Consider the following 18,804-nt stretch of genomic DNA (forward strand, 5'->3'; position numbering starts at 1 on the left):
AAAAATAGATTCTACTCTTTTTACTAAGAGGCTCAATGGAGAACTATTTGTAGGCCAAATCTATGTTGATGATATTATATTTGGTTCTACTAACCCTCACTTTAGTGAAAAGTTTGGAAAGCTAATGTCGGAGAAGTTTGAGATGTCTATGATGAGTGAACTCAAATTATTTCTTGGTTCGCAAATCAAGCAAACTAAGGAAGGTACCTTTGTATCTCAAATGAAATACACCAAGGACTTATTCAGGAAGTTCAATATGCAAGAATGCAAAGGTATGACTACACCCATGCCTACTAGTGGACATCTTGATTTGACCAAAGATGGTGAACTGGTTGATCAAAAAGTTTATCGCTCTATGATTGGTTCACTGTTATATCTATGTGCTTCACGTCCCGATATTATGCTAAGTGTGTGCATGTGTGCACGATATCAAGCTTCTCCTAAAGAATGTCATCTTAAGGCCGTGAAAAGGATAGTGAGATACTTAATCCATACACCAAACTTTGGCATTTGGTATCCAAAGAGGGCCTCTTTCGATCTTGTTGGCTACTCCGACTCGGACTATGCCAGTGACAAGGTTGATAGAAAGTCCACTTCGGGTACTTGTCAATTTCTTGGTAGATCTCTTGTGTCTTGGTCTTCCAAGAAACAAAACTCGGTATCCTTATCCACCGCCGAAGCGGAATACATTGCCGCTGGTTCATGTTGTGCTCAATTACTTTGGATGACCTGGGATATATGTGAAACATGTTCCATTACTTTGTGAAAATGAAAGTGCTATCAAGATTGCTCACAATCCCGTGCAACATTCTCGAACGAAGCATATTGAAGTTCTTCATCATTTCATTCGAGATCATGTTGCCAAAGGGGACATTAATCTTAAGCATGTTTGCACCGAAAAGCAATTAGCGGATATTTTCACTAAAGCACTTGATGAGAAAGTGTTTTGCAGGTTAAGAGGTGAATTGAACATCATTGATGCCTCAAACTTGGAGTAGGAACTCCATTTGATACATGCAAGGCATGAGCCTATGACTAATCCTTGACATTTCTCTTATGAAGACTATCTTATGTCTTGGATATATTTGCACCTTGCATGTTATCTAACCCTTGTAGGTACTTGGATGAATCTAAGTCTATGAGATTGCAACTCACTCACATCTTGAGCAATCTCTACATCACCAAGTCTCTACACAACGATGGTTGAAGACAAGGAAGCATGGAACCATTCAAACATATCCTTTGACAAATTTATTATTGAATGTCATGATTGTCATTTTGGACACACAAGTGCTCTTCCTTGCAAAAAACTAACTAACCCATGTAGGTAGATGAACTCAAATTCCAAGTGGTGCTCCCAACTCTTGATGAGCTACATCAACTTTAAGCAACCCACATAAGTTCAACTACATGATCACGATCAACACCACCACCCAAGGTATGTTATTCCATCTTAGAGAAGCTTTACTCCAAGTCATAAGTCAAAGCAACTCAACAAGATGTGAATACATCAAGATGCTTAAACGAAAAATGGTAACCCCATTTTGACTTAAACGATGAGTATGACCTATGATCAAGTGATCTCACTTGACTCCTAAGTCAATATACTCTAACATAGATGACTTTGTCACCGACCATCTCTGGATGAAGTTTTCTTGTGATCCTTTCTGTGCTCTTGCATTTATCTCATGCATATTTGTTTCCCTTTTTCATTCAAAAAAACTTCATCTAGATTTCTTTTCTTTTCTTTTCTATTTGTTCTGCATTCCCTGCATCCAATTCATTGCAAATCTTTCAGTTAATTCCTTGCAAATCCTTGTGAGATCTTACTTGTCTAGTGAGCTGAGGTGACAAGTGTTTTCTCTATGATGAACTCGGTCACACCGGTCTCTTGTTTTCGGACCAACCGAATTCTTTCGGTTGAACCGAAGCATACCACTCAGTGCCACCTATTTCACTACAGGAAAGACATTTTGCCATTCGTTCCTGCATTACTTTTGATCCAGCTCCACTCAATGAATCTTGTCCTGTACAAGCATCCCATTTACCTTAGTGCTTTGTGCTGTGACTCAAGGACCAAACCCATTCACAACAAATTCCAGAAGACCCTTCTTGGAAATTGATGTCAAAGGGGAGAGAGAGATCACATCAAAGCTTAATCATATCTCTAGGGGGAGAGAATACTCAAGGAGAGAGTAATCTTCAAGGATCCCAGATGCTTGGTGTTCAAGAGGAGAGATGCCACATGTCTTCTTGAGGGGAAAGACATGTTCATATGTGCTTATTTGCATTAGCTCTGTTCATTTGTTTCTCTGAGCTCTGATTTTCTGTTCCCTATCTTCTCCCAGTATCCCATGCTAGATTCAGCGGGAGCAAGACATCTAAGGGAAAGAAATTCTTTAAATTCATTGCACATCTTTACCTTTGGGGACATGTCTATATCAAATGTGGTACTTAGTACTCACTCTCTACATGTCATCCCAGTCTTGGTACTCTTGTGGTTCTTTCTGTTTGCTCTGTTTAGTAAGTGCATCTATGTTATCTAACCTTATTTTCACAGGTTCATTCCATCCTAAGCCAACTCAAGACCACAAGGTAAGTATATGCATCACAATCATGTGTATGAGGAATTCTTGCTGATGTACATACTGTTTGCAAGAAGGACTCATGAGCATGAAGGTACATTTCCCACATTCACATCTTTTGCTTTGATGCATATAGCCAAGATACATGTAACACATTGCCTACTCTGTCATGGTTATGCTCTCACATGCTTCTATATTCCATATTCACATGATTGCATACATGCAGGGGGAGCCTATGCTTGTTACATGTCTTTCCAAAGCTTTACTTGCTATTCTCTATATCTTTATATAAAGCTTTGATGTATGTTGTCATCAATTACCAAAAAGGGGGAGATTGAAAGCACAAGTGCTCCCTGGGTGATTTTGGTAATTAATGTCAACATATCTCTTGTTGGACTAACACTTTTACCTAGTATGTTTCAGATAAGTTCAACAATGAAGTGGCATCGACTAAAGGATGTGGAACCCCTTCAAGATGCTAAGGACAAAGGATTGACTCAAGCTTCAAGCACAAGACTCTACATTTTATATTTTAGTGATCCAAGATCACATTGAGTCTATAGGAAAAGCAAATACTATCAAGGAGGGATGAGGTGTTGCTTAATGGCTGACTTGCTCAAAGTGCTTAGTGATATGCTCCAAAGCCCTCAACTACTTTCTCACATCCACATATGACCTAAAACAAAAGTCAAACTCGCCCCACCGATTCTTTCTATTCGGCGCCACCGAGTTCAGATGTCATAGCCACTGCCACAAACCCTAGGCAAATCGGTCTCACCGATAGGGATCTCGGTCTCACCGAGATGGGATTGTAATCTCTCTGTTTTCCTTCGTAACATTTTGGTACCACCAAGATGAGCGATCAGTCCCACCGAGATTGCAATGTAAATTCTCTGTTTCCTTTTTGTAACATTTCGGTCTCACCGAAATGAGCGAACCAGTCCCACCGAGTTTACCTGACCAACTCTCTGGTTAACTTATTACCAAAATCGGTCCTGCCGAGTTTGTGTAATCGGTCTCACTGAGATTACGTTATGCCCTAACCCTAACCATATAGGTCCTACTGAGTTGCATGTCGGTCCCATCAAAAATCCTAACGGTCACTAGATTTGCTGAATCGGTCCGACCGAGTTTCTCAATTCGGTCCCACCGAGATTGGCAAGTTGTGTGTAACGGTTAGATTTTGTGTGGAGGCTATATATACCCCTCCACCCACTCTTCATAAATGGAGACAACCATCAGAATGAACCTACACTTCCAGCATACATTTTCTGAGAGAGAACCACCTACACTTGTGTTGAGACCAAGATATTCCATTCCTACCATATGAATCTTGATCTCTAGCCTTCCCCAAGTTGCTTTCCACTCAAATCTTCTTTCCACCAAATCCAAATCCTGTGAGAGAGAGTTGAGTGTTGGGGAGACTATCATTTGAAGCACAAGAGCAAGGAGTTCATCATCAACACACCATTTGTTACTTCTTGGAGAGTGGTGTCTCCTAGATTGCCTAGGTGTCACTTGGGAGCCTCCGACAAGATTGTGGAGTTGAACCAAGGAGTTTGTAAGGGCAAGGAGATCGCCTACTTCATGAAGATCTACCGGTAGTGAGGAAAGTCCTTCGTGGGCGACGACCATGGTGGGATAGACAAGGTTTCTTCTTCGTGGACCGTTCATGGGTGGAGCCCTCCGTGGACTCGCGCAACCGTTACCCTTCATGGGTTGAAGTCTCCATCAACGTGGATGAACGGTAGCACCACCTATCGGAACCACGACAAAAACATCCGTGTCTCCAATTGCGTTTGAATTCTCCAATCCCATCCCTTTACATTCTTGCAAGTTGCATGCTTTACTTTCCGCTGCTCATATACTCTTTGCATGCTTGCTTGTTATGTATTGTGATTGTTAAACTTGTGCCAAAGCTCAACTCCAACTTAAAGAAATTAAAAACTGCAACTTTTGGTACTTAGTGTCTAATCACCCCCCCTCTAGACACCTCTTCTCGATCCTTTCAGGGACTGGGATGCCGGCACGAAGTCGACGTCCATCGTCTCATACCCATCGGGGGCCTTCTGCACCGCGACCTCCGCCATGAACACTGGATCGGCTTCCTCCTCCTCATAGCTTAGCTCCAGAGAACTCGGGGATTGGCCTGCCGCAAAACGTGCTTGGGAACGGAGGTCTGTGGCGCCGACCACCGCCGCGATTTCTGCGCGGCGCTCCGGCATCAGAATCTTGTAGTAAGTGATCTTGCAGCACACCATGGCTTTTCGGCGAACTAGGGGACGCTTGATGCGGGCTAGGGGATCGAAAGGTGGGGCAATGGGCTGGAGATTTAGTGTGGTTTTAGGGTAGTGGCTAGCATAGGCCGAGCAGCAAAGGTTCTGGTGTGAATAGTGGTTCCGGTGACGACCGGTCAATCGGTTTTGAATGTACATCGCTCTTGCCGCATTCGCGTTGCAGCCCGCCACACTGGACCCTCCACTTAGCTCACCGAATGGAACGCGCTTCGTCTTGCGTTTTCTCTCGCTTGTGGGACCACAGTTGAGAGCAAACCGACATCCCCCCTCCCTCGCCCGCGTCATTTATTATACTACCACTCCCTCCGTTTTATGTGGAGTAAATAAAAAACAGAGGGAGTATACTACGGATGAGGATCCCCTAACGTGGCTGAACCCATTGAGTAACTGACATGCGGGGCCTAGCAAGCATGGGGTCCGTCAGTAAGTGACCGAAAGGGAGGGTAAGGGAGGGATACCTACATCAGAGGATCCACTTCCACTACTACTCCCTCCTTCCATTTACTATACAGGGCCTAATGCGTTTTTTGAGGCTAACTTTGACCAAATGTTAGAGTAATAATATATGACATGCAACTTACACAAAGCATACAGTCAAATTCATATGTGAAAGGAGCTTCCAATGATATAATTTTCACATTATACATCTCATGTACTATTAATCTTGTCAATAGTCAAATTGGAAACCATCTCAAGTACAAATCTAGGAGTACGTACGAATCTAACAATATTGATTGGGTGTTGTTAAATGTTGATACCTTTTTTATCAAAGTAGAGATACTTTGACTACACATAAAACTTATATGTAAACTAGAAAGGATAGGAGGGAGTATATTGTACGTTCAAAAACGAAACGAACATTGAATACCCTTTATATATGATTTACAGATGCTATGATCACCGGTTCAAAACTTTGAATCCGCCTTAGGTATCACGTGCCCCCACTCGTTCCCTCTCGATTTCATCTCGGGGTCCGGAGATCTATTGAAAGAGGACTAGGGTGGGTACATGCGAATGATACTGGGCGGAATGTTCAAATGAGGCATGCGGGAGGATGGACTCGACTGGAGGACGACATGATCGATGGAAAAGAGGGTTAGAGAGGAATGAGAAATAAGCAAACACCACATGATTATACTTGGACGACTCAAATAAACAATAAGTTGTCTCGCTTGGCCTACATAGTGAAAGGCCTAATGCGCAACGCGGAGTACTGACGCTCGAATATGGCCGAGAAAACAGGGAAACCGACATGTGGGGCACACCCATCGGGACGACGTAGCATAGACTAGTCCAATGGAGGAGCTGGCCCACGACCTCCTCGCCACCGACAACCGTTCATGTGGGTCGTTGGGGCCAACAATGGGGCACAACTCCAGCACCGCCTCTGGACACGGCGACCACGGTGAGCAACACACTCATATCGTCGCTAGACACGGTCAGTTTCAGTGTGCCGAGGGTGGCGTTAGTGCTGTGGCACGGCCAACAGTATGTTTGTTTTGTGCCCAAGGTTGCCCCATCAAAGCATTGGGTAGCCAAAATTTTGTTTGAGGTTTTGGTTGCCCATGATTTGGCCGACATTGGCAAGAAAAATGAACTAGAGTTGGCTAGAGTTCATTGGCATGCCAAAAAAATGGCAACCACCCAAACAAAGACCAATCTTTGGGTCATGACCAAAATTTTGGTTGAGGTATTGGTTGCCCATAATTTGGCCGACATTGGCAAGAAAAATGAACTGGAGTTGGCTAGAGTTCATTGGCATGCAAAAAAAATGGCAACCATCCAAACAAAGACCAATCTTTGGGTCATGACCAAAATTTTGGTAAGGTGCACTTTGGCCACAATCCAAACACACCCCAACACCCGGCTCGTCGAGGATGCACGGGGCGCCGCGACGCGTCCGCGGAGTGGTGTAGCGCTGCCAACTGCATCCTCTGGACCTGAGACCATGCCGGGTCGTCTTGCTTTTTCAATGACATGCGGGGATCACATGTGAGCAAAGGGCATCTCCAACATTGCCACGACTGCAGCTGACAACCCTGGCACACCAAAACCCTCGTCCCTCGCGCCGTCGTGCGCTGCGTTCCCAGCTAGCGCCAGCTGCCCGCATTCATGCCGTCCGTTCGTATGTCGTCATTAAGAGGCTCGGTGCCCGAGGAACCAACTCCGGCGACTTAATGATGCACCCGGACGCTTGGCCTCACCGGAATGCGCTATTTAAAGCGGCAACGCCTAGCTAACCTCCACACCATAGCGCATCGTCCTCCTACCTGGCACCACATCCACCATGACCGCAAGTGCGAACGCTCTGCGGGAGAGCTTGTCTTCGGGGATGAAGCTCGAGGTCGCCACCCTCACTCAAGTCGCCTCTCGCGACGCAATAGCGGCGTAGTCGGACACGGACGTGACCACACAAGCGGTGGCCATGCTGGCGGCCGACGACGGGAGCACCGTCAGTCACGCGTCCTACTTGCCGCCGTCCAACATCCGGCACCGCCGAGGTTGAGGACTCCTCCGAGGATCAGTAGGGCATGGGAGGCGGCAGGGCATGGTGTGCAACTGGCCGGTCCGTATCCCATGTTCTACTCTTCCTCGCCGAAGACCGCACCTTCACTTCACGGGTCTTGAACCCCACCCCCGTACATAGAGATCACAGATGGAGGACGTCGGTCGCCGCTATAGAATAGGTTTAGGGTCGGGTTTCTTTTATTTTTCTGTCCTATAAAAGTTCAAAATGTAATGAAAATCTGCCATGTTTGCATTAATCTCAGCCGGTGTATATGAACTTTCACAATAATATACACATTGTAGGAGTACTAGGAAGATGCCCGTGCGTTGCACAGAAGATCAAGATCTTGTGGGAGAAAAGGATGAATGAGGGAAAGCCTTATCTGCAAATATGGAGAGGAGTGCGGGTAAATTGTCATAGTTTCCTTCCTATCCGTTAGATATAGATCGGACGGCCTATATTGCAGGACGACAGGCACACCATCATCACCAACTCTGCTTTTTATTGAACCGAGACAAATCTAACACGCGAAGTAAAATAAACTCATAGGGTCTATACATACACAAATTATCTTAGGCACTCCAATAGTATGTCCACTACACATTCACGCATTTCACATCTTTCTACATCTACGGGAACCTACGAAAGGGTTAACGTAAATTGCCTCTCTCTCTCCTCCCCTGATTTTCATGGTGGTGGGCCCCTCCCTCCCCCCAATCTACTATCAACAGCTCACACGCTTCACATTACGTTAATTACGTAACTGGGATTACGTAGGTGTAGCATTACTCGTCCTAAAAAACCCAACTAAGCCAACCTCCCAGCATATCGCGTGGGAAAAGACCCGGCCGTGCCATTTTAGTCGGGATTACCGGATTACTAGTAGTAGTATCAATGGATCGCGCGAAGCAACAATTTTTTTTAAGGGGGCAAAGCACCTAGTTTAAAAGGAAAAAAGGCGGTACACTCACAGCACTCCTGTCGCGGTCGCATTGCACCCCACACACGTTCGGTCCTGCACACGGCTCACGCAAACGGAATGCGCTTCGACTTGCCTCTTCACTGACACGTGGGACTGCACTTGGAGAAACCGACCATGCGCCAAACTCCCCCCGCCCACCTTACGAAAATCCTCCCCCCTCCACAAAAATTCCCCCCAAATCCGATTCAACGCCCTTCGGCCAACTAGCCAATAATATTCCCCAAACCCCCCTCCCCTCGTCCCCCTCCACTCCATTCGCTCTGCCAAAGCTTCCCTCCCCGCCGAGCCGATATGTCAGCGCCGCGGTTCGTCGAGGGGACACACGGTGATCCTCTCGCTCCCAAAGTACGCTCTCGTAGACTGTCGTCCTCTAGCCGCGCCGCCACCTCTGGCTACGTTCTTGTGGAGGCGCACGACGGTCAGCGCCGCCACCACTGGCGATGTTTGTGTGGAGACGCACGGCGGTCAACTTCTCCCACAGTACGCACATTCTAGACTGAGGCCCCGTTCATGTCAGTGTAGCGCTGAATGTTAGCCGATAGACGCTGTTAATCTCATTGTTTGCCGAAGTAGTTTATTGTCAATATGCTCTGCTTAAGAAGCTTCCTTGCCCTGTTTTGCACTCAATCTGCTTAGCTGAGATGGCATGCCAAGGCTGATTAGTTGCTAAAATATCCTACCATATATTTATTGTGACGTAGATTGCCATGGTCTAGTAGCCAACCTGTTAGGTGAAATAGCTCTACACCGTTTTATACTCGATCTTTACTGCTGCGATGGCCTTCGATAGTTCGATGGCTATGTGCTCGGCCTCATTGACTGCTGAAACAGCCTGCCATAATTTAGCACTCAAATCTGTTTGCTGAATTAGCTTTACATACATTTTGTTACTTAGATCTGCTCGTCGAAATATCTTTCCATAGCTTTAGACATCGACCTAGGTATTTTTTTCTGGACTTCATAAAAAAGCATATATGTTTTTCCTCAAATATCTAGTAGAAGAACTAATTTGTATGTCTAACAGATGGACAAGACTTGGATAACTTCTGCTCGAAGATTCTTCGCTGCATATGTCGAGGGGGTCGAAAACTTCATGAACTTTATCAGAGCTGAGTACGGTGGTCCAAAATCAGATGTGCTCAGCTCGTGTAGCAGTTGTATGAATTCAGTTACAAGACCCCAGTCAACTCTGCAAAATCATCTACACTTGTATGGGATGTCGGCCACATATACTTGGTGGGTTCATCATGGTGAAGCTGTGAACGTCAATGTTATTGACTATGTGGAAGCAGCAGATCACCATCTTGATCTGCCTGATGCTCAGGTGGAAGAGGAGGTGGTGGTGGTGGTGGCGGAGCCAGTGAGTTTAAACAACATTGAAACAATGCTACGAAATGCTCGTGCATTCCGTGAACTTTCACCTGCAGAGAAAAATGGTGGGCCCGCATGTTGGAACAATGCAACGTTGCTGTCACCCCAGGAAATAAGCTGTCAGTATTCTCAGCTATGGTCACCTTTCTTCAGGTGAAGACATCTGAGCGGATGACCAACAAATCATTCGATGCGATGTTGGATGCTTTCCGCAAATCTTTCCCAGATGCGTCTGAGCTGCCACAAACCTACAGTAAAATGAAGAATTTCCTTCGTGCAGTTGGAATTGGATATGATATGATCCATGTTTGTAAGAATAATTGTGTTCTATTCCGGAAGGATTATGCCAACTTAAGTGAATGCCCGAAATGCAAATCATCAAGATGGAAAGATGGCGATGCTGTGAAGAGGATTCCTCATAATGTTCTGAGACATTTTCCAATTACACCAAGATTGCAGAGGTTGTTTCATGATGCTGAAACAAGAGAGGATGTACTGTGGCATTCTAGGAACCAGAAGTACAGAGATCAGAATGTAATGAGCCATCCATCTCATGGTAGTGAGTGGAAAAGCTTCAATGATAAACACAAGAAGTTTGCTGCTGACCCGAGAAACATTAGACTTGGCTTAGCTTCAGATGGATTTAACCCATTTGGCCACCAGAGCGCCACATATAGCATGTGGCCAGTCCTTGTTATCCCTTACAACATGCCTCCAAATGTCTGCACCAAAGAATCAAACTGCATGATGGCCTTGCTCATCCCAGGTCCAAAAGTCCTAGAAAGGATTTTGATTTGTTCATGGAGCCTCTTTTGGAGGAACTTCAATAGCTATGGAAGGGTGTTCTCACTCGAGACATATATAGCAGCCCACTAGCTGATTTCTTTCTGCGTGCTGTTATAATTTGGTGCATCCATGATTATCCGGCTTTGGGCACTATGTCAGGGCGAACGACACATGGTTACAATGCATGTGTTTGCTGTGACAGGAATCCGCTGTCATACGCAATACTTAGCAAGATCTGTTACATTGGACACCGCCGTTTCCTTGCCAAGGACAAGCTGCATCCTAGAAAATACCAAAGACATGTGTTGAATGAAAAGCATGAAAACCGTGATGCGCCAAAGAGGCTCACCGCCGATGAGTTGCAAGTGGAATTAGAGAAGGTCAGACATATTACACCAGGAAACCATCCTGGTAATGGTAGCGGGAAAAGGAAGCATGGCAGGGCAGAAGAGAGATTATTGTTTACCCGCAGGTCCACTTTGTGGGAGTTGGAATATTGGAAAGATTTGGATATGCGGCATAATCTTGATGTGATGCACATCGAGAAAAATATATGCAGGTGCTAGATGAAGGTAAACCACGGGATATGGCACCAGCTGTGTACGTCTTGGACAAGGTAAAAAGAAAAGAATTATGCGAGGTCCTGTCACGTGTGAGATTCCCACATGGATTTGCTTCCAACCCTGAAAGGAGAATCAGTACAGATGGAAACAAGGTACAAGGGTTGAAAACTCATGACTACCACGTCCCACTTCAAAGGGGTTTACCTGTTATCCTTAGAGGATTGGGCCGCTCTGACTTATACAGAGCAGTTGCAGAGTTGCGACAATTCTTCAGGGAACTCTGCAGTAGAAATATCAGGATAGATGCTTTGGAGCATCTTAGAGACAAGATACCAACTATCCTATGAGACCTTGAGAAGATATATCCTCTAGCCTTCTTTGATGTGATGGTGCATTTGGCTTTTCATCTACCTGATGAGGCACTATTTAGAGGTCCAGTACAATATGGCTGGATGTACCCTATTGAAAGGCGGCTAGGCACTTTCAAGGGCTATGTTAGGAATAGAGCTAGACCCGAGGGTTCCATTGCAGAGGCCTACATTGCTACAGAAGCATTGACATTCTGCTCAAAATACATTGAAACAGCTGATCAGCTTAGCAAAGAGGTGGGTGAAGACAATCCCGGGCTCAATGTTTTCGATTATTTTGTTCGAGTTACAGGGAAGAGTTGACAAGAGGTCAAACCTAAAGATTTGGACAAAATGGTTTGGTATGTGTTGAATATCTATCCCGAGATACTACCTTATATCAAGTAAGTGCAGTACTGCAGCTTATACATCATAATCTACTAAACTTGCAGCACATTCTTATATATTTAGATGTTTGACACGATCACTATGTTGTGCAGCATCTACAAAGAGGTGTTACTGCCACAAAATCCAACAAACATTGACAAACTGGTTATGGCAGGATTTGCGAAATGGTTCAAGAACCATGTAAGCTTTTGAAGTGCACTGTCAGTTTTTTTAATATATTGAGTACATAAGATGATCAGCTTGTCTATTTTATAACCATAGGTTAAGAAGATGCGGGAGGATGGGCAGGCAGTTGATGATGCCCTTTACTCACTAGCAATGGGTCCTGATACTCGGTTAAGACATTATGAATCTTGCATTGTTGGAGATGTGCGCTACAACACCCTTGCATGAGACAAAGGCAGGAAGACACAAAACAGTGCCATCATGAGCACAGATACGTATGACAAAGAGACAACTGAAATGTATACTAACATAACAGACATTGTTCAGTTGCAGTATATCTCCAATTTCGAGGATCATCGGTGTGTGGTTCTGTTGTGCTGTCGTTGGTATAACCTGTTTTCCAGGATCGCAAAACCCAGAGCTGATGATTATTTCAAATCCATCAATGTCAAGGCCGCATACCAGACCAACGAGCCTTTTATTTTGGCAAATCAAGCAACACAGATATTTTTCTTGGAAGACACATTTGCACGTAGCGATGACTGGAGATTATTGCAAAGGTTTGAGCAGAGGAATTCGTTTAATGAAGTTGCACAACAAGATGATGCTTACACTGCTCCTGATGTGCAAGATAACACAGATGTTCCTAATATCTTTGAGAACCATCACGTCAATGACACCGGCGAAAAGATTGCCTATCGTGCTATGGACATACAAGAGTTGATCAAGAAGAAGCCAACGTTCGAGGACGTTGAGGACGAAGAAGAAGATGACACTGTGGGGAATTATGATTCAGACTGATACGCATGGCAAAGATGTTGACGCTGCTGCCGCGGATGATGATTACATTGCTTTTGTCGTATTTTCCTGTCAGAAGACGTTTTTTATCTACTATGTGAAATTGTGTTTGCTATGACAACTGAAACCTGATGAACATGTTGTTTAGTATTTTGCTGTGAGAACATCACTTGTTATGTATGCTGATTTGTGTTTGGTGATTTTATGACAACTAAAACATGATGACATTGTTGTTTAGTTGTACTCATAATTGGCTGTGAAACTCGAATTTGATGACATAGTTTGCTGTTGGACTGCAATTTGCTCGACGTCTTCGAATGAGAACAAAGCTGACCCAACAGGGCCTCTGCTATTTATTTATTTATGAGCAAAAGGGGATACCCCCTGATTTCTGTTAATAGAAATCATTAGATTTTCACAACACTACGCCCAGCCTGCTACACATGTTTCATTCATTACTAGTTTCAGCAAAGTGCTCATGTCGTAGCCACTGAATACATCACGAGTGCTACATACACTGCAAATAAAGAGACAATCATCCTACAGAGCACATCAATTTTGCCCATTATCTTCACAAGCTCTTTCATCTCCTCATTGCTGTCAAGGCTGTTCAGCAGCTGTTGCTTGGCCATGATCAGAGGAACTACATCTTTAACATTCTGCTCTGCATCTTCCTCTTCTGCCGTTCCTTCAGTTACTTGTCCAACACCCCAACCTACTGGTATTGGGATTCCTTGGCTAACCAAATAATCAGTGCAGTTGCATTCCCCCACATCAACAACTTCCCAGAAATATAAATCACACGAATCTTCCCTTTTCTGCACGAATCAAATTGGAAGATCATCAACCAAACTATTAAAAAATATCAGCAACTGAAAGTAGCAGAACAACACTTAAACATATTATTACCCCATGATTCGGGAATTTGTAGAAGACTCGGCCAGGGTTGAGGATTGTGGTTGAGATGCGACGGATGACTCTGCGTGATTTGCAGCAGTGGAACCACAACAATGACAGCGGGTTGCGATGAGAAATCGGTTGTGGTGCGCATGCCGGCGGGGGTGTGATGAGACCCACAGGCGATGGTACGGGTGGCGACTTGGTGCATACCTGGTTGTTGCCTTCTGAAGAGAAGGTGGATGAGCAGCCAGCGGACATGGTTGCTGCGGCCAGAGCTTCTGATCCTAGGCAGAGTAAGTAGAGAGGAGAAGCGAATGTTGGATATGTCAGTTTGATTACTTGCAGAGTAGCATAGCACCATATATAGTCATAGTCTAGGTTTGGATTCGAACCAACTACAGGAGCACGTCTCTCTTTTTTCTAAAACTCGACAACTTCTCTTTACTGGTACAGTAGCTTGTTCTGTACGCCTTCCCAAGTCTTTGATTTTCTTTCCCTTTTTTTGCGAGGAAGGAAGGAGGACAAAATTGAGAGTTCCTGGGACTCGAACCCAAGACCTCTCGGTTGAAAACCAAGGGTGCTAGTCACTTATGTGGCGAACGTTCCCTATGAGGAGGACGCTAGACGAACGCATTTTCCTCGCAGTTTTCTTCATATATATAAAAAAGTATGCTACTTGGTGTCCTCTTAGTCAACAAACGATTGTGCCAACCTTGACCGTTGGATTGACATTCAACGTCTGTCGCATTTCTTCAGTCTCTTCTTCCTCGAGCCGCCAAAGCCAAACCAGCGCCGGCGGGACCGCCTGCTCCCACCTCCCATGGCTGGATGTGATCTTCCCCGACTTCTGTTCGTTCCCGTCCGAGGCCTCACCATCGTCCTCCGCCTTGGTTCGCTCACCGCGGCGCTGCCCTCTGGTGTTGTCAACATGGTCAACAACCGAGAGGAATAAGGAGATGATTGTACATGGTGAGGATGACAGTAGGGACCCAGCAGCGCGCAAATAATTTTTGTTTTTTCGGGACGGGAAAGGGTATCAACTGGGTTGTGCGGGACCCGTGGCCCGTCTAGCCCAAGATTTTATTTCATATGTTTAGCACATGACCACCCCAGTTTGTTTATTTCCTTTATGAAAAATGGCTAGCCAGCTATTTTGTTTTTTGCAGAATAACCAACATAGGCCTACTTGCTTTTCCATGCCCTGCTGGGCCGGAAATCTTTCAAGATGAGGAGGGATGCATTTTGCCCAGAAAATGGGCTATAAGTAATAAGAAATGGGCTATAAGTAATAATAAATGGGCTGTAAAATGAAAAAATACAGCAAACAAGCAATTAGTTCCAAAATACTTTTCTATTTCGGATTTTGATATTTTAAATTTTATTGTTTTTGTGCGGGTACTATTTCATTGAATTTAAATTAAGGTATATTTAGATTTAAAATTAATTTGAATCTGGCTAGAAATTTTGGGCTGTATGCTGTTTGGGACATATTTGGAGGCTGACTTGTGGGTCTACTAGGTTGACGTGTACTTTGGCTTTGTCAACTTAGTCCACAAACGATTCTAGAAGCAGTGACCGTTGGATGTTAATCCAATGGATGTGCTGCTTTTTCAATATCCGATCTTCTTGCTCCAGCCGCACAAACCAGCTCCGGTGGGACTGCCTGCTCCCGCCTCCCGTGGCCGGCTGTGCCGCCGCACAGGCCACACCGCCCCACCCTACTTCATTGTTGGCCAGGCCATTCCTCTACTCACCCACACCTCCTGTTATTTTCCGGCGATGGCAGCCGGACCAGTAAACCCTCGTACTCCCCACCACGTGGGCAACCATTGCTGTAACGCCCTCGATGCGGCTATAGCTCCCACGTGTCGAGGCACGACTTAGAGACATAACCGCATTGAAAGCAATGTCGCAAGTTAGGCAATCATTACAACATCCCATGTAGTATATGGTAAAAAGGGGAAGATAACATAGTTGGCTTACACTCGCCACGTCACATCAGAGTACATAAATAACATCCATCAAACAAATCACTCATGGCCCGACTACGGTGCCAAAATAGAAAAGAACCCAACATGCGACAAGGTCCTGAATCGATAACCCCAACTAGGCACCACTACTGATCATCCGGAAAAGATACGTAGTATCGCTGAGAGTCCTCGTCGAACTCCCACTTGAGCTCGTGGTCGTCAACTGGAGCAGAATCACCTGGACCTGCATCTGGAGTTGTAGTATCTATGAGCCACAGGGACTCAGCAATCTCACACCCACGCGATCAAAACTATTTAAGCTCATAGGAATGGATAAGGCAAATATATGTGGAGCTGCAACAAGCGACTAGCATATGTGGTGGCTAACGTATACGCAAAAGAGAGCGAGAAGAGAAGGCGAAGCATGAGCGAGAAGCTAAAGGAACATCCTGCGCAAGCATAACTCCAACACCGTGTCCACTTCCCGGACTCCGCCGAGAAGGGGCCATCACGGTAACACACACGGTTGATTCATTTTAATTAAGTTTAGTTAAAGTTATCTACAACCGGACATTAACAAATTCCCATCTGCCCATAACCGCGGGCACGGCTTTCGAAAGATCAATCCCTGCAGGGGGGTCCCAACTTAGCCCATAACAAGCTCTCACGGTCAACGAAGGAATAGACCTCCACCCAAGACACACCGATCAGACTCGGTATCTCGGTACAACAAGATGATTCGACAGGTTAAAACAAGTCCAGCAACACCGCCCGAATGTGCCGACAAATCCCGATAGGAGCTGCACATATCTCTTTCTCAGGGCACACTCAGATGAGCAATCCGTACAACTAAAACCAAACCTCGAGTTTCCCCGAGGTGGCGCTGCACAGGGCTCTAGTTCGGACCAACACTCAGAGGAGCACTGGCCCGTGGGGGCTAAAATAAAGATGACCTTTGGGCTCCGGAAACCCAAGGGAAAAAGAGGCTAGGTGGCAAATGGTAAAACCAATGTTGGGCATTGCTGGAAAAACTTTAATCAAGGCGAACTATCAAGGGGTTCCCATTATAGCCCAACCGCGTAAGGGACGCACAATCTAGGAACATAACACCGATATGACGGAAACTAGGGCGGCAAGAGTGGAACAAAACACTAGGCGAGAGGCCGAGCCTTCCACCCTTTACCAAGTATATAGATGCATTAAGATAACATAGCAATATAATGATATCCCAACAAGTAAATAAATGTTCCAACAAGGAACGGCTCCAATCTTCACCTGCAGCTAACAACGCTATAAGAAGGGCTGAGCAAAGCGGTAACATAGCCAATCAACGGTTTGCTAGGACAATGGTGGGTTAGAGGTTCAACATGGCAATTGGGAGGCTGACAAGCAAAAGGTAGGCATCGTAGCAGTGGCAAAGCAAAAGAGCGAGCAAACTAGCATAGCAAAGATAGTAGTGATTTCGAGGGTATGATCATCTTGCCTGCACAGTTGTCAGAGTTGACTGGATCCTCACAAGCAAACTCAACGGGCTCCTCGGTAGCGAACTCGTCTCCCGTCTCTACCCAACAAGACAAACAAACAACAAGGATACAATCAACCACGGCCAAGACCAAGCAATATGATGAAACGACGATATGCTATGCGGGATGCAAAATGCAAGATATGACAGGAAATGCATGAACCTGGCCTCAACTTGGAAAACCAAGTGTGCCACTGGATAGAGGGGATGAAATCGCTTGAAAACGATATAAAGATCATTGAAATCGGAGTTACGGTTTGGAAATGGCAAGCGTTTTAAGATATGACACCGGTATGCGATTTACAACAAGTAGGCACCTAAATGCAACGAAATGAACATGCTACAGCCTCCAAACATGAAAACAAAATACATGGCAGTGAAGTACACAAGATGGTTGACAAAACACTAGCACTGAGCCATAGGCAAATTCATCCATTAAGACGTTCAAACAAGCATGACTAAAACGCAAATGCAAAACAGATTCCAGACTTAGTGAAATTAACACTAGTCTGAAATTTCAGATCACGATGCTCTCTTTGGAGCAGCAAAACAACATGATAGAAAACCTGAACATGACAAGTAAGAACATGGCATGGAGTTACTCAACAAGCTTAATAAAACACCCAAAGTGACCTGGGGCCAAAAGGGTTCACAAAATACTCTACCGAGCTCACGAACATAGCTCGAACACAATCAGTTTTCAGACTTAGTGAAAACTGAGACACGCTGAAATATAACTCACGAAGGCATGTAAACGAGCTCGATGCACTCACTACGGTGCAAGTCATGGCAAGGAAAGAATATAACCAGCAAGAAGGCACAATGTGCTAGCTACACATGGCAAGAACGAAGGCATAGCATGCATGGAACACTAACGGTAGCATCGGCAAAATCGCAAACAAGTTGACGATCTGCCCAGATTAACAACGAAGCAAAAGTTGAGCTCGATTGAGTCAACCTAGGGCACTCCACATATGTAACCAAAGACATGGATGGATAGAGCATAACTTAAATATCAAAACTCCCTTACTGACCATCCTCAAAAGAGGCACGGATCACTAGGAAACAAGCTGGACATATAGCATCATGAACTAAAATATCCCAGACTTAGTGAAAATCACCAAGTCTCTGAAATCTGCAATCTCAGGTACCTCTCTTCGCAAGCTTGCACAAGACAACACACACATCCTAAAAATACATGGGTGGCACCTCTGGAAAGAAGACAAAATGCTTAACAATTCATCCCAAAGGGGCACAGGCATATCATGCACGAATTAAACATGGCAAAAATGACAAAAGTGCATGATGAACTAACGGATCTGCAATCTAACTCACGAAGCCTCCTTCTAACAGCATTTTGGGTAACAAGATGACCTCAAATGCAAATGATGCAATGGAATGAAATGATGTACATGTCGAGGCGAAGAATTTGATATATCATATGCCCAAAACGGAGCTACAGATGAGGAGATACGGGTCCTCGAACAGGAGCATATGGAGTAAAAATCTAGGGACTTAGAAAAATCGGAGGGGGGGTTAGGGTTTACTGTTCACGCGACCGGATCCAGATCGGGATCGCGGCGCGGAAGCCGAGGCGGCGT

The sequence above is a fragment of the Triticum aestivum genome, chromosome 2B (genome assembly GCF_018294505.1).
Source record: "Triticum aestivum cultivar Chinese Spring chromosome 2B, IWGSC CS RefSeq v2.1, whole genome shotgun sequence".
In the NCBI taxonomy this organism is placed as follows: Eukaryota; Viridiplantae; Streptophyta; class Magnoliopsida; order Poales; family Poaceae; genus Triticum; species Triticum aestivum.